Here is a 15,473-nt window from a genome sequence, read left to right on the forward strand (position 1 = left end):
TTTTAAAACACATTGTTGGATTTAGTGTACTGATAAAAGGTCTTTTTCTGGACAGTCACGCCACACGTAACGAGAATAATTCAGCAGATTATGACGTGCCTGATTTGGAGAACATACTTTCACCCAGAAAATTTTGAGGTAGGGCAAAAAAGCAGTACCGTGTGGCTTATTTGGAGTGAGTTTCCAGTTTCAGACTAAACCCAGCAAAATAAGCTTAGAAGGAGGACAAAGCACTCCCAGGCCTTTCTGAAAATTATATTTGCTGAAGGAAATTCAGACAGCAAAAATCGTATGTCAGTGCATGGTGAAAAGGATGACTTTGTTAAGAATTCTACAAGCTTCTACCTCAACTTCCCTGCATCGAATACACTGAAGCAAATCTCCACACAGATGAAGTCCACTCATGAAACCTCTCCTAATCCAGCTATTAGAACTGGATGCTTCCCTTCCCTGCTCCCTGGGCAGGGAATGTTATTGGTTTAAAATATTATTTGCATAATGACTTAGTATTTGAGTCTTTTTTTTTTTCATACGTCAGGTATTTATAGTTTTCCCCACTAGAGAGTAAACTCCAAGTAGGCAACAATATATTTTATTTGTCTTGCTATCTGATAGAGGGCTTAGCACAATGTATGATCCTTAACACAACATACCCATTCATAATAATTTCTTTTAATTAAGAATTTATTAGAGCAGTTTTGTAATAGAAAAAGAAATTGGGGGAAAAAAAGAAATTGAGGGGCAGCCCAGGTGGCTCAACGGTTTAGCACCGCCTTCAGCCCAGGGCCTGATCCTGGAGACCTGGGATCAAGTCCCACGGCAGGCTCCCTGCCTTGAGCCTGCTTCTCCCTCTGCCTGTGTCTCTGCCTCTCTCTCTCTGTGTCTCTCATGAATAAATATATGAAATCTTAAAAAAAAAGAAGAAGAAAGAAAGAAAGAAAGAAAGAAAGAAAGAAAGAAAGAAAGAAAGAAAGAAAGAAAGAAGAAAGAAATTGGAACCAGCATAAATGTCCATCAATAGCTCAAGGATGAAATAAAATCATGGGACATCTGTACAATGGGACACTGTGTTGCTATTGAAAAGAATGAGATAGATGGAAAAACTCAGTGATCTGTGGAGTGAACAACTCAAGAAGAAGAATATATATGTTAGTGCCTCCTTTTTTGCAAAAATAAGATGGAATCAGATGGGCGGTTGAGAGATGCGTGGGATGGATAGATGGAGAGATAGATAAACTGATCAATCTTTTTTTATTATTATTCGTAGAAACTGGAGGCCCTGAGAACTATGAGCAAATCACCAACAGTGAATACTCCTGGCAAGTGGGACTGGGGGGAGTGGGCCGGCTGTGAGAGGGAAGTCCCTCACTTGTTACTAGGTCCTCTGTATTGTCTGAAGTTTTCACGATGAACAAGTATTAGGAAAATGGAAATTATCTATCGACCTGAAGTGTGGATTTGTTGGATTTGCCTTCGGCGGGGCGGATGACCTAATATCCCATATTTCTGTACTTGCAGCCGGTCTCCCGGACAGAGCCTCTGGCACTGAGCGGGCTGCAGGGGACAAAGCCTTCCTTTTTCCAGAGTAAGCATTTAGCCGGATTCAATCTGACTCCCTTGGGCATCTTGCTGGGGCACCTTTCCAGGGCCCAGCTTTCTAAATTCAGCAGACTAATGGGCTGGGACAGATTCCCTGGCTGACTTTGGAAGTTGTCAGAATCTCTGGTAACTTTCCTAGGCTTTTGGTTCTCTAACGAGAGGCCAGTGGACCTTTTTCAGTTGTAAATCAGCTTCCATCAAAATTCAAGCAGGAGACCAGGCTGGCCCTGAAATCCCTCCTGCTCAGTCCCCCAGCCGCTGAGCTCCCCTGAAACTCCTGCCTCGAAAGATGATCAGAAATACCCACTGGGCTCATTTCCTAAGTGGCCATCCTCTTGTTTTGACCCAGCAAGAGGGGTGTGATCTGTTTTCCACATACAGTTTGTGTGGGTTGGCTTGCTGCCAAGCGTGAGTCTCTCAACATAGAGAAAACTGAACTCTCTCTAAAGCGGGAGGACAAGAGGGAATTTATGGGAATATTACAGATTAATCCACTTTGCTGTGATCTGGCCTGGCCCATTTTTTTAGTGGGGGCTGGTGGAGGGTTAGTCTCTGGTTACATAAACAGGCCAACCATCCGGAAGAGGAAACAATACCCTCTGGAGGTAAGATTACATCCTGCACCACGTACCCTAAATTTCAGCTCTAGGCCAAGCTGCCTTCCCTACTCGTGTGCCACAGGACGCGGGAACATTTTTAGTCACAGAAATCTAGACTTTCTTTCTTTTTTTTTTTTTAAGTTTTATTATTATTATTATTTTTTTTACTAATCTCTACACCCTACGTGAGGTTCGAACTCACAACCCTGAGATCAAGAGTTGCATGAGCTACAGACCGAGCCAGCCAGGCGCCCCCAGAAATCTATACTTAAATAAGTCAACTCCACCTTTATCTTGAGTGTTAGTGTAGAGATACAAAGAGTAGAATTCCCATTTCCCAATTTTGTTCTTATTGTTCCGAGTTGCTGCATTAAACATGACGCAGATGAAAATGATGATGTTTGCTTTTCATTCTACTATGGAAGAAAATTCCCAGCATTCTGCAAACCACAGAGCTGACGTTGATTTTTGAATATACACCATTGTTTACGGTGCAGTTATTGTTATGCTCATTGGAGGTCCCTTTTGGCTTTCCCAACGTGTCTATTGTGCGATAAGGAGCTTTGTGGCTCCGCATATATTACTACTCTCTGCTCCGTGTGACAACATTCAGATGTGCTCATAATCATAGGTTCCGGGTTTTCTTGTTAATGTATCCACTCGAATTGTCACAGTTGGGTTGATTGCAAGGGAACATTATCACACCAGCTGCTCTGGCTCTGCAATTAGCAGGCCTGGTATGGAATGTTCTGTGTAAGCTGGAGTTCCTGTGGACTCTGGACATTTGCCTTCCTGAGTCTCTCTGCCTTTGACTTTCCCTTTGGGAATCATGCCATAAAGGTCACAGTTTCCTGTTCCAAATATTCCTTTTAGTTTCTGTTTTGTGAGAACTTTGTGTAAAGCTTTTTCCCTTGACCATTTGTCCTCCCAGGCCTCAGACTGCTTCTGAAGTGGAGAGCATTGAATAAACCCAGGATTCCTTCCTGGGAACTGGGTACTTGTCTTCGAAGAGTAGAGCATCTTTGCAGAAGCCCATGGAACTAGGATTTGAGGTGAGAGAAGAGAAAGGGGACTCAGCCCATTGTTTAAAACTTTGCTTCTTGTCAAAATGCTCCTTGGCCAGCTGGTAGGTGACTGACTGTGCTGGTTTGTCTGGGATTGAGGGGTTGTCCGGGACGTGGGACTTCCAGTGGTAGAACTGGACCAGTTGGTCATACCAGTGTGGGTTTAGGACTGTATGGATCCTTTCTTTGTTCCTGTCACTCTCTCTAGGTACTTGTTCTTCCTTTGACAGCACATCGGCTGAGTGTTGTTTCTTATGCACCCTAATAAAACCCATGCTGTCTGAAAATGACTACATGTTAAGGATTTAGGATATTTCAAATATCTTAACCTTGGAAAACCTTTCATTGGAGTTTTAAAATTACATAAAAATCACATGGACATGAACTTGAGACGGGCATGCTTACACCTGTCTAAATAACAACTTATCATCACTTCTAGGCACAGAGTGAAGGTTGGCTGCTAGGTGCCAAGCCTGATGCTGGCAATGGGGAGCTGAATGGATAAACAGGTAAATGCCACAGAATTACCAGCGCTAGGCGAGTGGTGTGGGAGGCTGAAAAACAAAGTGATCACTGTGGGCTGGGATACTGGGAGCGGCTTAAAACAGGAAGTGGGATGTGGAGACAGCTGCAGAAGCATCCAGAAGAAAAGGTAGACTCTAGATGAGGGGAAGGCTTTTCTAGGCAGCGGAAACGGCTGCCTAGAGATTCAGAAATCCCTACGTGGGGCCTGCATAGGCGAGCCGCCCTGAAGCTGGGTTTTCAAACGGGTGATGGGTTTGAAGACGGTGTGTGGGACAATTCTTGTATTTCTGTACCGCTGCGTTGGCAATTACTCTAGACCCAGTGAGCCCGTCTTTACCAAACAGAGGGAGCCCTTTCTCCTCCTGTCCCTCTGCCAGCTTTTGTAGGTTAGGCCCGGCATCTCTAAAGAATGACCCAACTGTCTCAGTAAATATTTGGGGTGCAAAGAACTGGAGCATTGTCAAAATTCTGTGTGCCTACTCCACCCTCCTCCTATCGAGTCCAGGACAGAGTAGGGCGGCTTGCGGACCGTGGCCAAGGAAGCTATCCTTCACCTCCTTGTAAACAAGCTTTGGCTTGGAGACTTGGAGCATCGGCCCCTGCGCCCCAGTTGTCAGCAAAAGCAGTGAACCTTTGTATGTGCAATGGCTACTGGCCCCCCTTACTCTGCCCTGCTCTTTAGTGGGTTTTCAATGACCTTATCATCGATTGGACATAGCAAACCACCATGGCACCATTTTACCGAAATGACCTTTTCCTTACACAAATCCCATTGTGGTTTTTTTGTTTGTTTGTTTTTTATGTTTTTTTTTGTTTTGTTTTGTTTTGTTTTGTTTTGTTGGAAGGAAACTCTTTCAATATGGGCAAAGACAACGGGAAGATGAGTCTGTGAACCAGATAACAACCATCGTCATAAATGGGACCACGGAAGACAGAGGCAAAACCAGAAACGTGCCTTCAGTGAGATGTGGGAGAAGGGGCGGGCGGAAGGTTCTCGTGCCTCTTCCACAAGCTTTCCATCTAAAACTTCCTTCTCGTGGAAAGATGAGCTTTAGCTTGTAAATTCTCCTGGGAAGTTGATACCTGTCTTTACTCTCACACTAACGAATCCACATCAGTATTTTCCCTTTTGTGAGGCATGAGGAGAGCCTTGAGTGCCTCAAGAGTAAGTGTCTGCAGATATGAGAAAATGCTGCCAAAATAGAAAGCATAGCATCTTAAAATCAAATTTATTGCACCTAAATTTTTTTGGAAATTTGTTATAGATTTTATCTGAGATGGCTTGAATCACAACAGCAATCTGTAGAACTGTCTTTTATTTTCCTTCTTTTGGATTTGTAGTTTCTCAATACCGTATGGTCTTGACCGTCCACCACCTTCCTTTCGTTGTTCGGTGTCCTTCCTTTGCTCTCAGACTCTTTTGAAAACTATTTTAAGCTGCCCCATTTCTGCTCCTGAATGTCCCCCCCTTGATTCCCGCTGGTCGTGTTTATTTATTAGCTCACAATGATTGCTTCCTTTCTCAGGTCTGGAGGGGCATGACTGTGCTCAGGTATGACTCTGCCCCTTAAAAAACATGAACACAAGGCATGAATATCATTGAGTTGATGACTGTATCTATTAAAAATATCGTGAATCACTGTTCCGCTATCATTTATTTGAAAACATAGGTTGACAACTAATACGTCTATGCTGTAAAAAATGGGAGGGAAATTCCATTAGACAGTATTAATCAGGCACATTTTTTCTTTTTAAAAAACCCTACCTTTATATTTCTTTTTGTGCCTGTTGGTCCTAATCATAGCTATACCCGAGACTCCTTCTTTCCCCATTCTTCTAGTCTCTGGTATCTCCTTACCCACATCTCTTTGTAAATCGTTATTATTATTTATTATTTCTTTAGTTTGCAACTGGTTCTGCCCTTGGTGGTGTCAGTTAGATTACTCTCCTTTGAATTAAGTGCTAAGGTATGGTGTTTGCAATTAGGTTAAATGTTTCCTTGGAGTGGGTCCAGTTCTTTTTATCTTTTTTGATAAGCAGTGGCTTTCAAGGTCCAGGCTGGAAGATTGTTATTTTGAATTAGGAATCCTTATCTCTACATAATTTGAATGATCCCAGACTACAGGGGCATTGTCCAGGTCCACCAGACGGCTCTCTGTTAGCGCCGTTCAGCGTGAAAGTCTAGAGAAGAACTAAGGCTGCCAGGGTGGACCGGCCGGCTTGCCCGAGAACAGCCAAAGAAGCTACTCGGAGAATATTCTATCATTTATGCCAACTTAAATACCACTGCCAAGTCATACTGTTCTCTAAAAATTCAGTTAGTCCTGGTTTATGGCTCAAAGCACTTTGCATGTATCAGCCCATTAGGCCTCTGCATTCCTCTGAGTCAGAGAGCTGGCAAGTGGAAATAACCCAGTTTCCGAATGTGGACTCAGAGGCACAGATGCTGCAATAACCGCACCAGGATCACTAATTCAGGCCGCTGAACAGTGTACACGTGGGACCGAGAGGGTGTCACCGTGTTCCATAGGACTAAGCCTAGTAACCTCTGCTGGTCTTCCTGTAAGTGGCGGATCTACAACCTCTGGACACCTTGTCCCTGACCCTTGGGAGGGCATAAGCTGACCTCAGGGAACATCAGTCACATAGGAGAGTTCTGTTTTCTGGGCCATCTTCTCTCTGAGTCAGTTTTCTTTCAGCCATGGCCAAGTGTCTGGACACTAGGACTAGAAATGCTGGAATTCAAACCTCGGCCCTACCAGTATGACCCTAGGCAACTTCCCTAACCTCTCCGTGACTCAGTGTCCTCATCTGTAAATCGATGATTAGTCATAGTGTGTCCCTCAGACAGGGTGATGTGGGGACTGAACACGTTAATTCACGCAAAGCGCTTAGAACAAGAACCTGACACATAAGGATGCCATAACCATGAGTTGCTTCTCTTGTTCTTCCTCTTCTTTGGGAAGCCTTTTCAAGCTTGGGCCTCCTTCCCAAGGAGAAGTTCTCGTAGTTCCTCTTCCTATCAAAATAGCAAAGGACCCAGTAGCAGCTATTAACATTTTAGTGAGAAAGAGATTTATGTTACCTCTGCCAGCTGGTCTGCTTCTCAAGCATCATCTCCAATTGTGGAATGAAAAACTTGATTCCCTGCTTAAGGAAGTTGGGGCACCGTACACGTTTTGAGGGCGTAGGGGGAGGTGGGAGATGAGAACAAGAAAACTCTCAATTGGCCTTAAAAATATCTGAAGGAACCTCCGAAGTATTTACAAGGATCATCTTTTGCTTAAGAACAAGCCCACCTACTTGACAAGAGCCCCTTCCTTCTTTTTTAGTTTTTTATTTTATTTTATTATTTTTTTTTAGCCCCTTCCTTCTTTGAAAAGCCCTCTCCATCCATCCCTATCCTGCTCCTTCCCATCTCAACGTGAACAATGATTCCTTTACTCACCCTTAGGAATTTTTTTTGTTTTAAGATTTTATTTATTCATGAGAGATACACAGAGAGAGGCAGAGACACAGGCAGAGGGAGAAGCAGGCTCCATGCAGGGAGTCTGATGTGGGACTCGATCCCGGGTCTCCAGGGTCAGGCCCTGAGCCTAAGGCAGGTGCTCAATCGCTGAGCCCCCCAGGCATCTCTCACCCTTAGGATTTTATCCTTCTTTCCTCTCCTTCTAGAGCAAGCCCTTTCACTGCCAGGAATGTGGGGCCTGTTTTCATGTGTCTTCTGCTCCATCAGCCAATTCTGGCCTTGGTTCTCTTTGCCCCAACCCTGCTTTGCCTTGATGACACTGCTGTGTAGACCAAAAGTGAGAAGATTTAAACCATGAAAGTATAATTTGCATGTGCCACTTATGCCTGGTTGTCTATCAGCATAATAATATAGAATTTATGTTATTAAATACATAAAACATTGCCTTTATTAGTCTGTATTCGGAAATAACGAAAGTGTTCTCATATGCTTGGCGTTCTTAATTAGTCGCTGTCTGTAGCCTTATCATTTGATCACAGCCTTGTCCACGGTGTTTTTCCTGCCAGGCATGTGTAATTAAATACATGAAACTCAACTCCTAACCCTTTGCGACGTGGGGGAGACAAAGGTAAGGAACGGAGAGGGGAAAGGACCCGCAGGGGAGGGTAGATGTGAGACAAAGAACTCCCAGAGGCCAGAGATTACTTTCCCCTTGGGCCTTTCCCTCAACGTCACCACCAAGGCCGTAAAAATTAATGATTCTCAGATTTAAGCTTGAGTTAACTTTGAATGACAATCGATCTTTCAAAGCCCCCCCCCCCCACCTTTAAACAGAAACAGAAATTACAGTTCGTGTAGTTGTTTTAAATGACCTAAATAACTTAACAAAAACCCTGGCCAGTTCTTCTAACTGCCCTGGGCAAATCGGAGGTGGTTGCTAATTTCTTAGTCAATGTTTTCTAACTTGCCCATTATCTTTTTGTGCCCTTTGTTTAAAACATTATTATTTGTATTAGTATATGAAATTCACAGGCACTTAAATTTTTATTCACCATCTCACCGAAGTCCTATTATACGTGTTTTAGTGGCCTCTGTGTGTATTCACACACTGTAACCCCAAATAACAGATTTTTAGTTCCTCTAAACTGATCTGTTAAATGTTTTCCCTGGCATTGTCAACCATAAACTCTTTAAATAAAAATCAAGATCACACCTGTTGGCACAGGCACCAAATGTTGAAAGGAATGTCTTTAGAGGGCCCAACTTTAAAAGTTGCCTCTGGTTATGCTAACACGAGTGGGCCGTATACCTGACCTCACTGTAATCGGTTTAGGATATATATATATTGTGTGTGGGTGTGTGTTTAAGATTCTATTTTTTAAGATATCTCTACACCCAATGTGGGCCTCGAGACCACAACCCCAAGATCAAGAGTCACATGCTCCACCAACTGAGCCACCCAGGTGCCCCTAGGATATATAGCTTTTAATTTTGGTCCAATATGGTTTCCAAACTATGTTCCATAAATACTTGAGATCCACAGCAGACTTTCAAAAAGATTTTATTTATTTATTTTGAGAGAGGGAGACTGAGGGGCGGGGAGACAGAGGGAGAAGGAGAAGCAGACTCCCCACTGAGCAGGGAGCCCAATGCAGCTCAATGCCAGGACCCTTGGGGCTCATGACCTGAGCCAAAGGTAGACACCTCACCGACTGAGCCACCCAGTCGCCCTTCAACAAGGGATTTTTGAGTGTCTTAGAAAAAAAGAGCATACACGGAATATGCTTTTGATTCATGTCCGGGTTCATTCTCTCTCGTCACCATTCCATAACCAACTACTGTTCTACGGGCAATTACGTAGGAATTTTGCCTGTGTTTGGACACATAAGATATGATTCACATTCACAAACCAGGTCATGCTTTGACGTACGTTAATATTTGCCAAGTCCTTATTATGTGCCAGCATTGACTCGGATTATTTACACTAGTCTTCCTTTTTTTTTTTTTTTAATTTTTTAATTTATTTATGATAGTCACAGAGAGAGAGAGAGAGGCAGAGACACAGGCAGAGGGAGAAGCAGGCTCCATGCACCGGGAGCCTGACGTGGGATTCGATCCCGGGTCTCCAGGATCGCGCCCTGGGCCAAAGGCAGGCGCCAAACCGCTGCGCCACCCAGGGATCCCTACACTAGTCTTCCTAACCCACTCTGAGATGCAGGTGTGCTTATTAACCTGATGAAGTAGTAGACCTAGGAGATGAGGAAATCCACTCAAAGTCTCAGAGTAAAAGAAATCAAGAGAAGATTGAAGCCCTAGTATTTGGCTCCCAAGTCCATGCCCTTAAACACCCAGGTCAACTATCTCTCTAACAGCAGCAATTGCTGCAGAACAGTCTTCCAGGAATCAAGTTTTCCCTTCGTACAGTATGTTTGGCCCCCACTTCCAACATACCCACCTTGATGAATGCGTTGTCTGATGACCATGCTTGGGCTACCACCTCTTCCCAAAGGTCAGCAAAGCTCGGGGAGGCCAACTGCAGACCCCTGCATCCCCCCAGCTCCTTCAGTTCCTAGGCGTGCTGTCTACAACTGGCTGCTTCTATGTCTGCAAGGGCCTTCAATAGGGGGCCATTCCTTCAGTTTTTGGAAGGGGTCAATAGATCCTGAGCTCTTATTATTCCATCTTGTCAGTCTTAGCTGAGTTGCCCTGGGGCAGGGGAGATGGATTTTGCTGTGGGTGCCCTGTGGTGCTGACTGACCACATCCCTCAACCCCAAATATGGTTCACCACTGCCACTCTGAAGTCTGCAAGCAAGACCACACTGACTCCATTCCTCAAGCTCCTCTGCCCCTCACTTCCCCACGGTCTATCTGTCATGAGGACTGCTCAGTCGTCCCAGAAACCCACACCCCAGTCTCCTTCAGGTAGATGGTGCCCTTGCCTCTCAGGATTGCTCCTCCATGGACACAAATGAGATAGACAGGCTTTCTGCCCTTCTCAGAAAGTCCTGACACCCTTACTCGTTCTTGGGCCTCACAAGGTATCCTATCTATCCAATAGCAGCTTGGTCTACTGGAGGGACAGAGCAGACTTTTGGGGCAATGAGTTAGGAGAAACTATGGGGAAAATTAACCCAAGTTGTCTTCTTCCCAATAACTCTAGGATTAGATCCCTCATCAGTGATTCTTACCAGTCTAAGTCAATCAGCCTATCTTGTCCTCCTTTTGCTTCAACAGCATTTCCTGTCTTTTAGGTCACTTTTCTTTGGGACCAGACACCTCTCCCTCCCTCCCTCCCACCCTCCTTCCCTCCTTTCCTCCATTCTTTGATCCACTCACTGTAAAGCATTTACTGAGCCTCTCCTCTAAGGGTCTTTTCAAGCACTTGGGATTACAATGATTAATAATACATAGTGTCTGCCCTTAAGGGGCTTTTAATCTACTGAGAAAGGTTCAAAGATAAATAGGCGGTTACAGTTATCACATATCGAAATGAGTAATGTAGCCTTGCTGAGCACTGAAGGGGGTACATGTAAATGGCCTTAATCTTCCCCCTTTTCTCTTTGGGAATCAGGCATATTCCATCTCACTGTGACTTCTGACCAACCTCATTAGGCTTTTCAAGGTCTGGACTAAAGTTCAATTTATAAAAGGGAAGTGGAAAATGCTGGACTCTTTGATAATGAAACCAGCTCACTTCAGAAGCAAAAGTAACACTGAGAGAAAACATGTTTTCCAGCCTGTGTCAGCTTTTCTTCCTTTCTTTTTTCAAATGACTTATTTGGAGCACTGGAAAGAGCTAATATCTGAGTTATCAAGGCCCTTCCCCTGTCAATTCAGAATATTTATCCTGAGTTGCAAATTCACTTTTCAGGCTTCAGTGGTGGGTGCATTGCAGTGTTTACAGAGAAGGATGTCTCCGAAGTACAATTATTTTGTCATGCACCTTAACTCTGAATATGTTGATGAAGCAAACTACCTTGTAGTTCTTTCTAAATGTTCTAGACCCAGTAGGGCATTCATATTTCCAATGGATCTTCACTTGGAGCACCCCTGCTGCTTCATTGTACCCTCCACAGGTTTCCCAGAATACCCTTGACTCAGACATGCTTCACTCTCCCAAAAGCAGCATTTTGTCTTTCGTCCTACTGCTTCGAAAATGTACTAAGTTAAAAGTCTTTTGGGATGCCTGGGTGGTTCAGTGGTTGAGCATCTGCCTCAGCTCAGCATATGACCCCAGGGTCCTGGGATCGAGTCCCACATCGGGCTCCCTGCAGGGAGCCTGCCTCTCCCTCTGCCTGTGTCTCTGCCTTTCTGTGTGTGTCTCTCATGAATAAATACTTTTATTTTATTTTATTTTATTTTATTTTATTTTATTTTATTTTATTTTATTTTATTTTATTTTCTAATTGAATTTATTTTTTTGTTTTTTTAAATTTTATTTTAATTTATTTTTTATTGGTGTTCAATTTGCCAACATATAGAATAACACCCAGTGCTCATCCTCACCCCATCAAGTGCCCCCCTCAGTGCCCGTCACCCAGTCAACCCCACCCCCTGCCCACCTCCCTTTCTACCACCCCTTGTTCGTTTCCCAGAGTTAGGAGTCTCTCATGTGCTGTCTCCTTTTCTGACATTTCCCACTCATTTTTTTCTCCTTTCCCCTTTTAAATAAATTTAAAAAACAAAAAGAAATAAAAGTCTTTTCATTCTTGGACCCCCAATTGAGTCCGCTTGCTCGCTCTGTGAAACACCCTGATGTTTATAACAGACACCCTGAGTGTCTTGGCTCATTGTTGGCCTGACCCAGTAATGGTTCAAATACCCCCCCAATACTCTTGGATAGAAGAATGAATACAATTAGCACCTGAGAGATTCTAGACATTATGCTATTTTCACTTATGTCATTTCATTTAATTCTCAAAATAATATTAGAAGGCAGGTTGAACAGTGCCTGATGCACAGTGGACGCTCATAGAACGCTTGTTGAATGAATGAAGAAATGACAGCTCCTATCTTACAGTCTAGAAGCCCACAGATGAAAGAGGTCATGTCATTTCAAGACCCCTTGGGGGCCAAGCAGGTCGGTGCGCCTCTTCCTTGTCCATGCTCGCTGTAGCGCGTGCCTTTGGACCAGTAACTCATGAAATATCCTCTCTGAGGAGGCTTATGTTGCGTCACCATCTGACGCCCTAAGGATTTTCTAAATCATGGTAATCAACACTTCCTAAGCCCCCTCAAGTAATCGAAATCTTTTAATCCTCAAATGTGAAAGCTTTAGCTTTGTGTCTGTGTTAGATAAAAGTCTCTCCCGAACCTCATTGGTCTTGGATATCAATTATCCAAAGAAGTGTAGAGAAATTCTCGGGAAAATTCAAGGGCCAAAATTAATTTTAATGGCTTTGATTCACGTCAGGGCTATGAAGGAACTCTAGCTTCCTGACACAATCTTTGCCACATCGCCCTTTGTCTGCCTTATTGAACTCCAACAACTTTTTGGGCTTCATGTTCTTTCTCTCCCGCCCCCCGGCTCCCTAGCATGTCCCTCTGCTTCCTGAGCCTTCCACCGCTTCCTGTCAGCTTATTCTTATTTGTGGGCCATCCTTTATGATCCATCCTGCACCTGCAAGACTTCTATGTCTCCCCATGACCTGTGTGTGTGTGTGTGTGTGTGTGTGTGTGTCTCCATGACTTATTAAAAAGCAAGGCCTTCTCCCATTTCACTTACAGTCCTGCCTCCTTTTCTAAGAGCGGACATTTGCTTTAGTGGACATTTGTGGCACTGGGTGGATAGTCTTTACTTAGTCTTGTCTTCCCAACTGGATTGGACATTTTCCCCCCATCTAAAGATACTCCTAAACATGCCTTAAGTGTTCCTGGGTGTAAGAGGTAGGTGGTGTTAAGTCCTATTAGATACTATTGATAAGCCACTCTCATCCTCTACTAGGCATCAAATAAAAGAGGAACCCGGATACTTCCCCATCTTTCATGGCCTTAGTTCTGAATTTCTTCTACAAAATAGGATAATCTTTCTGGTAGTATCAACCCACAGTTTTCTTTGTCTCCTTAAACTGGATTATCTGCTGTGTTCCTCAAATCCAACAGCCCAAAGATGAGCTCCCCGTTTCTCTAGACCTGTTCCTTTTTTTTTTTTTAAAGATTTTATTTATTTATTCATGAGTGACACACACAGAGAGGCAGAGACAGGCAGAGGGAGAAGCAGGTTCCATGTAGGGAGCCGGATGTGGGACTCGATCCCAGGACCCCAGGATCATGCCCTGGGCCAAAGGCAGATGCTCAACCGTTGAGCCACCCAGGCCTCCCTAGACCTGTTCCTTCTTGTGTCTTTGTCATCTAAATTAATGACACTACCTCTACTATGTCACCACCTAATTTAATAATTTAATTCTTCTCCATCTCCCCACCCCCATTTCTCTTTCTCCTAAATGCAATCAGTCAGGCACTCCTTGTTATTTATCTACTGAGTATATTTTAAACTGTCTACGCTTTCCATTTCCCACTACTTGTATTTTGATTCAGACCCACATTATTTCTTGCTGGGACTGTTGCAATATTTCTTTATCTCTTTTCCCTCCTCCCGTCTCTCCTAACTGCCCTCCAACCCATTTGCTAAATGGTTGTGTCACTCTCTTGCTTAAAATTCTTTCACTGACTTCTTATAAAACCAAACCCAATTTTATTATGATTTCTAGCTTAATTGAATCTAATCAGAAAAAGATCGATAAAGATCTCTATGGAAGATACCTTGCTAAGATTTTCTTTGTAGTTAAATACATGAGCAATATTAGTAGATGCTTCATCTACTCTAGTTCACAGAAACGTCTATATTCCCTATTTGTAGTGTCCATATCCTGTTTCTACTAAATTGAGTTTGATTATATTTTTCAATAGAATGTGATCTTGTGTTTATTTGATATTTGGAGTTCAAAAATTGATTTACCGGGCAGCCCAGGTGGCTCAGCGGTTTAGCACTGTCTTCAGCCCAGGGTGTGATCCTGGAGACCCAGGATCGAGTCCCACGTCGGGCTCCCTGCGGAGCCTGCTTCTCCCTCTGCCTGTGTCTCTGCCTCTCTCTCTCTCTCTCTCTCTCTCTCTCTCTCTCTCTCTGTCTCTCATGAATAAATAAATTAAAAATCTTAAAAAAAAAACAAAAAAAACCTATTTACCAATGGCTATGTTATAATGATGTTTTGTCAGTTTCCTTATACTTCTGGTTTGTTGATTTGCTTTTGTTTCTTAGTTGGAATATATATTTCAAGCATTCATTTCTGCAACTGGGGAAACTTCTTTGTTGAAAAAATTTTTACCGTTATTTATTTTTTTAAACAGTCTTGGAAATAAAAATGTCTTCTATGATATGACTTCCCTTTAACTCTCCAGGCTTTTCTTCTGCTATTCCCTACTTTTCTCTTTACGTACCACTCCAATAGCCTGCTTCTTGTGCTTCAGCTCCTTCCAAATATACTTACAATTATGCTCTTCCTGACATTCCTACATAACTATGACTTGATTTTCATATTGAGCTCAACTGTTACATCTTGAACTTCTTTGTAAACGCTTAGCATCTGTACTTACCTGTCTTCTCACTTCCTACCTTATGTTATCTGTGTACATGTCTATGTTTTTCACTAGCATTAAGTCCTTTAAGAACATGGGCCAGATTTTTTTTTTTCTCCCACACAAGGCCTAAAACATGGTAGGTTGCTTAGTTTTCTTGTACTGTACCCAACTAAACTGAACTCCCAATGGTCATTGCGCTTGGAGCCTTGTCCCATTCTAACTCATCCTTCTCAAGTCCAACATGATTGATCATCTTGGGTTTCCATCATAGCCTTCACTTGGATGTTTGACCTGACTTCTCCAGTATAAACTGGAGTGCTTCTTAACCAAGATGTAGCTTCTTTTCCAGGTTCTTTTGTCTCATCTTCCTTGAGTAACCACCTGAGAGTTTGTGATCTCTTGCCTCAGAAGTGGTTTCTTGTAATTCAGTATCACCCCTTAGAGACTGAGTGGCAGAGAGACGAGTCCTTCAGACATCGTGGTCATTCAATACTTTTTGTTATGAATCTTTGCTCTTCAAGCCACTTTTTGATTGTCGTTGGACTTAGTATATTTAAAAGTAGTTGATCCACACACATGAGCATCTATCTATGATCACTCAGAAGTTATATTTTTCATTATAACTTCATTCATCTGT

At 43.2% G+C, this 15,473-nt stretch overlaps 1 protein-coding gene across 4 annotated transcripts in view; it reads left to right on the forward strand.

Annotated features, from left to right (window-relative positions):
* MED4 (mediator complex subunit 4) overlaps positions 1–15,473 on the forward strand; it is a 56,199-nt gene that overhangs the window by 6,295 nt on the left and 34,431 nt on the right. For 2 of the 4 annotated variants that reach the window (XM_038569520.1, XM_038569521.1), the window contains 2 exons: positions 3,130–3,250; positions 3,702–3,771. The gene's annotated coding sequence lies outside the window, so the exon portion shown is untranslated. Of the gene's footprint in view, positions 1–1,512; positions 1,586–2,916; positions 3,039–3,129; positions 3,251–3,701; positions 3,772–15,473 lie in introns of those variants that run through there. The other 2 variants (XM_038569519.1, XM_038569522.1) reach the window with 2 other exon arrangements.

This window comes from Canis lupus, chromosome 22 (genome assembly GCF_011100685.1).
Source record: "Canis lupus familiaris isolate Mischka breed German Shepherd chromosome 22, alternate assembly UU_Cfam_GSD_1.0, whole genome shotgun sequence".
Taxonomy (NCBI): domain Eukaryota; kingdom Metazoa; phylum Chordata; class Mammalia; order Carnivora; family Canidae; genus Canis; species Canis lupus.